Consider the following 9844-nt stretch of genomic DNA (forward strand, 5'->3'; position numbering starts at 1 on the left):
CATTTAATGCTACATGCTTTTCTCTCTAAGAACTGTGTTAGTTGTATCCCATAATTTTGAAATGTGTTTTCATTTTTATTTACTTCAAAATAGTTTCTGATTTGTGATTTATTCTTTGATCATTGGGTTATTTAAAATTATGTTGTTTAATATCCCAGTATTTGGAGATTTTCCAGATACCATTTTGACGTCAATATTAGTTTTATTGAGTTGTGGTCAAAGAACATACTGTACATGATTTAAATTCCCCTACATTTATTTTATAGCCAAAAATAGTCCATCTTGGTGAATGTTCCATGTGTACTTGAAAGGAATGTGCTCTCTGCTGTTGTTGAATGTTGTGTTCCACACAAGGCAATAGGTCAATCTGGTTAATAGCGTTGTTTATATGTATATCTATTTCTGTTGACTTGTGCTACTACTTACTAAAAGAGGAACATTTAAATCTCCAGTATGTAGGTTTTTCTATTTCTTATATCAATCAGGCTCTGTGATTAGGTACATATATATTTAGAATTTATATTTTCTTAATGCATTGGCTTCTTTATGTTTAAGAAATATTTCTTTTTATTCCTGATAATATTTCTTATTCTAAAATGTACTTAATCTGATATTAATCGGCTTTCTTTTTACTAGCATTTGCATGTTATCTCTTTTCTCTCCTTTTTATTTTAACCTTCTGTGTCTTTATATTTAATGTGAGTTTCTTCTTGTAGACAGTATGTAGTGAATCTTTTTAAAAATTCAATCTGACAATCTCTACCTTTTAACCATTTAAACCATTTATATTTAATGTAATTATCTGTGATCAGACTTGAATGCACTGTCTTGCTACTTGTTTTCTGTTTGTGTCAACTGCTCATTTTTCGTTTTTTTCTTTTCTGACTTCCTTTGGATTGAGTATTTTTTCTGGTTTCATTTTGTCTTCACTAGGCTTGTAGTACTTATTTTTTTTTTTTTATTTTAGTGATTGCTCTAGGGTGATTTTTTTTAACTTTTCACAGTCTATTTTCAAATATTACACCATTTCACATATAGTATGAAAATGTTATGACAATATGTTTACTTTAACTCCCTTCCTTTCCTTTGTGCTACTGTTATATATTTTATATAATATATTTTATATTTGCTTATACATATGCTATAAATACCACAATAATTTTTATTGTTACTGTCAATAGTCAACTATGCTTTTTAAAACAACTTTGTTGAAATAGAATTGACACAAAATACTCATATTTAAAGCATATGATTTACCTACTAAGTTTTGACATAAGTATACACCTATGAAACCAACACCACTCAAGATAATGAACACATTTATCACTCCTAAAAGTTTTCCTTTGCCCCTTTGTAATTTCCTCCTCCCCTGTTCATCTCCTCTCCCACTGAGATCATATGATTTTTTAATAGCCTGTTAATATGATGAATGACACCCTTAATTCTCTAGTTTTCTCTTGTGGTTATTTCCCTGGCTTTGGGTAGTTTTCTCACATGCATGTGCCTATCAGTACTCAGCTGAATACTTGGTAGGATCTTCTAGAGATACATGGAATTCTTTTTTACTTTTGTTATTTTTTGCTATGCAGGATTCTGCCCTGCAAACTCTATCCAACTTGACCCCCCTGGACACCCAGCACCATCTCCCCACTTCAGCGACATTACTAGGCTCTGCTTGGATTTTCCCTCCCTACACTGTAACCTGGAAACAAAAGGTTCTTGGTGTGCAGGTAGCAAGGTTCACATTCAGAAAAAGTTGGGAGAGTTTTCTGGTAGAGGCTATGAGGGTAGATGGGACACACAGGCATCAAAGAGAGGTAGGACAGTGGATTGGAGAGGTGGTTACAAGGTCAAGTGATAGTTATTTGGGAAAGGAAGATTAAGTCCTATGTATAAACTTTAGTTAAGAAGGCAAATAATGAGAAGCTGAATTAAGGAGAGGAAATTAACATTTATTGAGCATGATCCTGGCTACACAGCCTGACACAAAAGCAGTCCTTCAGCCAGCCCTAAAACCACTCTAGGCAATTTGTGAACTTGGTGTCTTTAATATTCTTTCTCCTCATGAAACTAAGCATGACTGTTAGAAGCCCCATAAACATCACTATACTATTGGCTAGGAGGGAGACAAGTGCTAAGGCTTCAAAGGGCCCAGGTCCACTTTGGATCAAAGCTCCTTTAAGAACCCCAGGACCCTCTGGAATGATTAGGATCCCACACTCCACATCTTTGGCCACTGCATGTGATTAGCCTGACTCCCATTTGCTTTGACATCTCTAGGGAACCCTGCTTTTATGCTAGAGTATTAAAACTCCAATTTTCTCCTAGCAGAGCATGCACTTGAGGGCAAATTCTCTTGCAGGGAAGAGGAAAAAGGCTAACCTGATAAGCAAAGCAGTCTTTGGTAGATGGTGCAGATGGGGTGTAGGAGGTGCGGCAGTTGGCCACGCCATGGAGGTCCAACAAGAAGTAACAAGTGGAATGCTGGCAACAAGTGGGGCTCCAGAGGGCAATCGGAGAGTATGATAGATCCAGGCAGGCAGGCAGCAGCCTGCATCAAGGATTGCTGACAACACAGAGGAAATAAAGATTAATCACTCTCCTGGGCACCAGGTGCTTTGCCCATCACTGGCTCCTGGGATCTAGAGTTTTGGAACACAAGGTCATTGGCAGTTGGTGGAGTCTAAATTATTCTTACATTCTTTCACTTAACAGCTTGTAGAAATCACAATTCCATTCTTTACACTTTTTATAGGAGCTTTGTTCACATTTGAATGGGAGATCTCACTGATTAAGGTTAAAACTAGGAATAATGAGAAGAATTTAGGGAGAGGACACAGGGAGTCTTCTCCTTTATGCATTATAAATCTTAAAACATTATGTTCAGGGATAAATAATGAGGCAAGAAATAGATATCTAAACAGATTGGTTTTTCTTGAGTAAGCATTGCTTCTTCTAGTGTCAGCAGCTGATTGCTTTGGGGGTTGTGCATAATGCTCCGTGTACATCACCATCACTGTCTTTCCACATTATCTAATGATCATCTATTCACGGATCTGTCCCCCACACCAGACTGAACTCTTTGTGGATAGAAACCGAGTCTTATTAATTTTCATTGCTTAGCAGTTGATGAATGGTAAAGGTTCATCCTTTCCTTAACAAGCATGTGCTATTCTAGAAGTTCTTTGAATTAGAAATTTCTTTGTAGCAAACATTATGTCTTTCTTTTCTAGTGTAAGTAGGAAGTAACTCAAAACAGTACTAACAGGCATTTAGTGACTGTTGATGATGCTAATAATGACATCTAGTTTCTATGGCAACATGCACTTATCCTTACAGTGTTTCTTGGATTATGTGAAATTTGGGAAAAAAATACACACTTCTTCCCACATTGTGAGAAAATCTTTTGTATTACAGTATTTTTGTTCACCTCATCTTTTTCCTAAATATGTTTATTCTAAGTAGTTGAATCAATTATCTATATACTGTGGACTATAATGATGTCAAGTTTAAGAATGGTACTGGGGTTTAAGAATGGCACTGAAGCAGAGAATAAAAGAGGTGAGTTGGTAAAAACATATGGATGGCAAACCCATTTTTAGCACACATTTCCTTTTTTTTTTTTTCGTCTTCCTCCTCTGATTCTCACCAACTCAACTAAATCCAACTTTCTTTAAACCTTGAAATCACTTCAATTTCTGTATGGACCATCCTGAAAACTGTGAAAGGGGGATCTAAACTATTTCTAGAATGTGTCCATCCAGGATGGATACTCAGCTGATATGTATCAGTGCAGCTGCACTGGTTGTTAAATACTGAAATACTCCCTGACTGGTTGGTCATTCTCACTTCTGTCCCTCAGCCAGCCACTGCTCTTCTCTGGGGACAATCTCAGTTGACAAATTTTTATGCATTCTTCTAGAGAAAGACAGTCTAGCATTATTTAGACAAACATGGAAATATATGTTCTTTTTCTTCCCTACACCTGAGAGCATATTGTACATACTACTCTGGACCTTGCTATTTTTACTTAACAGTATATCCTAGAACTCCTTCTATAACAATCCATGAAGATCTGCCTCATTTAATAGCTAGAGAATATTCCATTATATGGATGACCCATGTATCAGTCAGCTTTTGCTGGGTAACAAACAATCACAAAATAGCAGCATGTAAAAATAAGCATTTATTTATATCTCATTCATCTATGGGCAGACTGGGATTTCTCTGCTTCAGACTGCAGGTTGATAGATCAGCTGAGACAGTGTTGCTCCACATGGAGGGCAGTAGCTACTAGGGTATGTTAATCTCATGGTGATGACAGATGCATAAATAAATGAGATTAATCATTTAAGCTCATTTCAATCCTCTGCTCACATTACATCTGCTAACATCTCATTAGCCAAAGCACTTCGCATGTCCAAAACCATAGTCAAGAAGTGAGGAAGTTTGCCTTGCCCACCTTGAGGCCATGGCAAACACATGGATATGTGATATTACTACAGGTGATAGAATTGGGACAGATAGTTCTATCTGTCATACGTCCTATTTTATTTTACCAGCTCTCTATTGATTGACATTTCATTTGTTTCTACCTTTTGCTTCTTTATATATACTTTAAATTAATTCCAACTCTGAGCTCCCATTCCACCAAGATGGTGAGGATTTACTCTACCTTTACTAAGACTCACCCTAGCCTCAGCATGGTTCCCTGGCACCAGGATCATGTGCAAGTCAGAATTCGGACAAGTACCTCTGACTCTCCATTATTGGTCCTTACTGGTTACTGATGGAGGATAGGGTCCAAGGAGCATCATCTTTTTAGGACCTGTGGCACTACTCTTTCTGTCATAGGACTGTTTGGCAAGGCTTAGACCCTGTGCTTCAAGTTCAGTCTCCAGTAACAGTCAGTTTTTCCACAAATGCTTTGATATTACTTAGATGTGGGTTAGCAAAAGTGGAATCTTTTTGAACATATGTTTTTCAGAAAAGAAAATACAATCAGGTATTTGAGTTCCTTTTTCATTTTTGCCACAGAGCATGTTAGGTAGTTTTAGGGCTGCAAAGATATTCAAATAGGATCATAGGAAAAGAAAGTAAGGTCTTATAAGTTTGCTGTAGGTATACATGCATCTATACACTGGGTGAGTTTCTCAGTGTATGGGAGGGATATTGCTGCATAGCATACGTCCATCCATGCATTTCCAAGACTGCACAGTCTCCATAAAAGAGAAATTGGGAGGCAGAATATAAAGAAATTGATTATAACATTCTGCTACAGTAACAAACATAACTTCAGACTTTTTCAAGTACATGGCTACCTGCTTAGGATTCAGGAAATTATTCTACCATAACAGAATAATTTATCTCTAAGAAGGAACATTCATTCATTGATTCATCCCTTTACTAATTCTTTTTTTAAAAATTATTTAAGACCTTTATTAACAGGTGCCTGCAGTTTGGTGACTTTTTCGATAAAATCAAGATGTAAACTTTTATGACAAATTAAAAGTGAAGTTCTTAAAAATCTCAACTTGACCAGATATGAAACAGTTTAAAAACCCTTACGGGCATATTAAGAAAAACCAGGCTTTTCTAAAAAACACGTTTGTTATTACCAAAGAAGATGTCTTTAGGTAAAAATAATAAAACCTCCGTGCTGCATAGATAATGCAGATAGTTCTAGTTATCTGGTCAGTGGGCAAAAAGCAAGCACTTAAGGTCTTCAGCTCTGATCTTTTCTTCCTTTCTTATTGCTGGCATTTCATATTCATTAAATTCTTCTTTGACCACTAAACCTGCGCTGCTCAGCCTCAGAGCAGGTGAATTCTCAGCTGATGGATCGGCTGCCTTTGTCTCTTTGCCATCTTGTGGTATAGGGTTTTCTGGGCGTCTGTGTCAGTAACTGAAGTTGCGGGGTACCAACGCTGAGGCTGGCGCTGACCTTGGGTCTCATGTCCTTGATTCTCTTTGTCCTCTTCACTGCCGCCCTCTCTGGGCTGCCTTTGGCAGGAGGGCCCCTGCGGAATCGTGGGCTATAACCCCGATATCTGTCTTACTGGCCTACCCTGTCCTCCTGCACCCTGGTTGTCAGCACCCTCCGTCACTTCTCCCTGCACGGGAGGGTGGATACTGGGGTCGCCGCCCACAGGGGCTCCGCACGCAGTAAGGTGGGACCTTCCCCCGCGGTGGGCGGCGTCGCTGGGCCTGGCCCTCGGGAGCAGGCTCGGATCCCTCGCTCTGTCCCCACTCGCACTATTCTGGTCACTCTGCGGGTAACTGCGTGGAGGACCCCTGCGAGGTGCGACGTGGGTGGTGTCTGTAACGGTTACGGTCTGCTGCGTATTTACTGCCTTGACCTGGAACTCCGCCAGGGCCTGTGACATTTGCTGCCTCCGCACCCTGTTCTCCAACAACGTCAAGCTCCACACCCGTCTCTCCGTCTCCTGCCCGGCGAAGGCGCTTCCCGGGGTTATTCTCTGTGGCAGTCTGGTGTACAAACGCATCTTCCTGGCGTCATTCCTGTGGATGACAACATATCCGTTTCTTACATTGAGCCATTTTACTGTTCGCCAAACCTTCCTTGCATGACCTTGTGGGCGCTGCGGGCAGGTGCAGCCGATGTGAGGCCGCCCGGGCCGCCGCTGCCCACGTGCGGGACTCGGTGCGGCAGCGCTGCGGGCGGGGCTGGTCTCGGCCTCGCTGCTCCTCGAGGTTGCGGTTGCGGGACGGTGACTGGGGCCGGCTATGGCAGCTGCGACTCCTCCCCATGTGTGATGGTAACTCTGCCCGAGGCGGTGAGGGGGCTGCACAGGGCTCTCTGGGGTCCGCTCCATCCCTTTACTAACTCTGTAGCGAGCATTTAACTGAGCCCCAAGAACCGGGGCCACAAAGGTGAGAAGGCGGCCTGTCCCTCCAAGATCTCAGGGTGCCAAGGGGAGAGCGAACAAGCAGGCAGAGCTCAGTCCCACAGAGCGAGAACAAATGCAGTGACAGGACTTGCGCTGGGCGTGACGTTGGCACAGAAGAGGGGTGCCCAGGCCGGTGAGGGCAGAATTCACACAAAGGGAGACATCAGAACTGGGTTTTGGAAGATAAGTAGGAGTCCATCAGGGAGACAGTGGAGGAAGGGTGCCCCGGGCATCAATACTAGAAGAATGATTATGGGAAGACGTGGAAACAGCGGGACATGTTGGGGAGGAAGTAGTGAGGCTGGCCAGAGATCAAGGTATGAAGAGGGTGACTGGGGGCAACATGAGTGTGAAAAGTTAGGCATGGATTCCATCTTAGAACTTAGAGCAGGAGAATAACATGAATGAGTGTGTTTGGAGAAGACCACTCTGGAAATGTGCAGGATGGCCTGGCAGGAGGCCAGGAGAAGCAGCAGGAGACTATGGTAACATCCTAATGGGAGTTAAAAGGTTTGAGGGGGATAGGGATCCCAAAATGACTGAACTGATATTTATTTTTAGCAAATCCCATCATGTTGCTTTCCCACTTACAATCCTTTAGTAGCTCCCATTGCCTTCAGGACCCGATATGAGCTCATCAGCTGGTCATAACACACCCTCCTTTAAGGGCCTTCAACTACTCTTCCTCCTATCTCCCATTTGGCATCTATGCTCAAGGTGTATTCAAGTTTCTAAACCTTTCTGGTTTACCTGGAGTAAGTGACCCCTTCCTCACCTGATGAGCTTACGTTTATATTTCAGATCTTACTTTAGACGTCGCCGTCCCTGGGAAGTCACCTCTGGCTTCCGTGATGGCCCATGTGGTTCAGGACATCTTGGGTTCCTCTTACCATTGCATTTAGGTCACTGTACTGTACACTGGATCACCCGAGTAGACAGCGAGCACTTTGAGGGCAGGAGCTATGTCTTTTATCTCTAAATCTCCAGCCCTAGAACAATTTAGGGCTAACTGAGTAGGCTCTCAATTAATGCTTCTGAGTGGAGGAGTGAAGTAGCTCAATCATGCCAGGGGCTCCTTCTGTTCAAGTTCTACCTCTACTGGAATCGTTTCAATACATTAGAGGAATGTGATGTTGAAACTTAGAAACTTGGATCTGAGGAAAAGAGTCGGTACATGCAGCATTGCTAATAGGTCCAAATCTAAGAGGAAGCATCTGCCTCAGGTCTTTGGCAGATTTCCTTGCTTCCCTCTAATCTGTTCTTTTATCCAACAGATGTCTGGGTACTGCAACCTCAAGATGATTAATAACTCAGGCATTGGGGAGGGGAGTATTTTATACTTTTTACCAGTACTTTGGATTCGAATCTTTCCATTACCACGGGTGACATCAATTTTCTTTTCTTCTGTTGAGGTGTATGCTTATGTAGGTTTAACTGTGAGTAACTATCAAGAATTTATAACCAGTAGTTATAGAAGAAATGACAGGTGGGCTAATATCCCAGAAACCAGCAGAGAAGAAGGGAAACCAGGAGTCAGATCAAGTGAGAGGACATTTAGCACATGAAAGTTGTTGGTTTAGGTGGGATCTGAAAACAAGAAGAAAACAGCTCAATGTGTTGAGGTCGCCCTTGGTTAATCTCCTTATTGGTTTGGGCAGTGGTTCCAAATGTGTGACCATGACAGTCTGTGAGACTTTGGAATGACCGTAAAGGAATTGAAATCAAAATGAAAACTTGTATCTTCTCAATCAATATGAGTAAAAATACAATTACTGGCATATGAGGGTTTCCATTATTAAAAGATTGGGAATAGACCTTGATGAACTAGTAGTGTTCATCCTGGGGTGGAAGGTCTAGTTTTGTATTTGTACAGTACCTTGTAATGTTCAAAGATCTTTTACTTATACTAATTTATTATATTCAACATAACTCTGTAGGGTAAAATAGGGAGGTGTTCCCATTTTTCAAAAGCAAAAACTGAAACTTAGGCTGTAACTGTACTTAATATATCATCTCATGAGTTGAATCAATTCAGTTGAGATGAGCTAGCAAATTTCCATGGCTCTCAGTCCTCCAGTGCTTTCTTCTCTATATCACAAGTATGTGTTTTCCCCCCACCAAAAAATATCCAAAATGAAGAATAGAGAGATGTGGGACTAGAAATAAAATACATCCTTCTTAGGAACCAAAGAAAAGGAAGAACAAGGCTGGGAGCAGGGGTGGGTTCTTTTGTTGAACAGTGGCATCGCAAACTAAGGGATTCTGGAAGTAAGACTTAGTTATGAAATTGAGCAAAGGTACATTATGGCCAACCATAATCAGTTGTTCTTTAACATTTAACAAATCCTCCCCATTCTTTAAGAAGTGCCTTTTTTCCTGCATTAAGACAGACTTAAGATTGTGTTATTGAAGATTTATTTTGAGAACAGATACAGGGGATAATTGAAAAGGTTACATTCCCAAGGTTGTTGGTTTAAGAATGAACTTCAAACTTCCATTCAGGTACGAAAGAAGAGAGTGGATGTGACACACGTTTAATAAAAAATTTAGTGCCTTTCTTTATTCATTAGAATATTTATGCCAGGCAGGAGCATACTAAAGAATGCATAATTCCCACAGGGAAATTTTTATCTATCAGACCCAAATTGTGTTAAAGTAAGCATTTAAAAATTGATCATCATCCTCTGTTTAGAAGAGCAGGGAGTGTCACCCCGCAGAGAAATGGACATTCTATGGAAGTCCCCCAAGTAGCTCATAATAGAAATAACTATGATTTATTGTTTATTGTGGGCTAAGTAGTCTATTAATCACCCTATCTATTTTCTATATATATTAATTATTAGAAAATTCACAAATAACTCAAATTTTAGAAATAAGTGCCTTAAAACTTAAATAAAGTAAATGACTTATCCAAAGTCACACAAGTGAAATGC

The 9844-nt window shown here is 40.6% G+C and overlaps 1 pseudogene; it reads right to left on the bottom strand.

The window, feature by feature from the left end:
- Nucleotides 1-5694: 5694 nt before the first annotated feature.
- Nucleotides 5695-6862, bottom strand: LOC123640589 (annotated as a pseudogene).
- Between the last annotated feature and the right edge of the window lie 2982 nt (nt 6863-9844).

This window comes from Lemur catta, chromosome 6 (genome assembly GCF_020740605.2).
Source record: "Lemur catta isolate mLemCat1 chromosome 6, mLemCat1.pri, whole genome shotgun sequence".
NCBI classification, from domain to species: Eukaryota; Metazoa; Chordata; class Mammalia; order Primates; family Lemuridae; genus Lemur; species Lemur catta.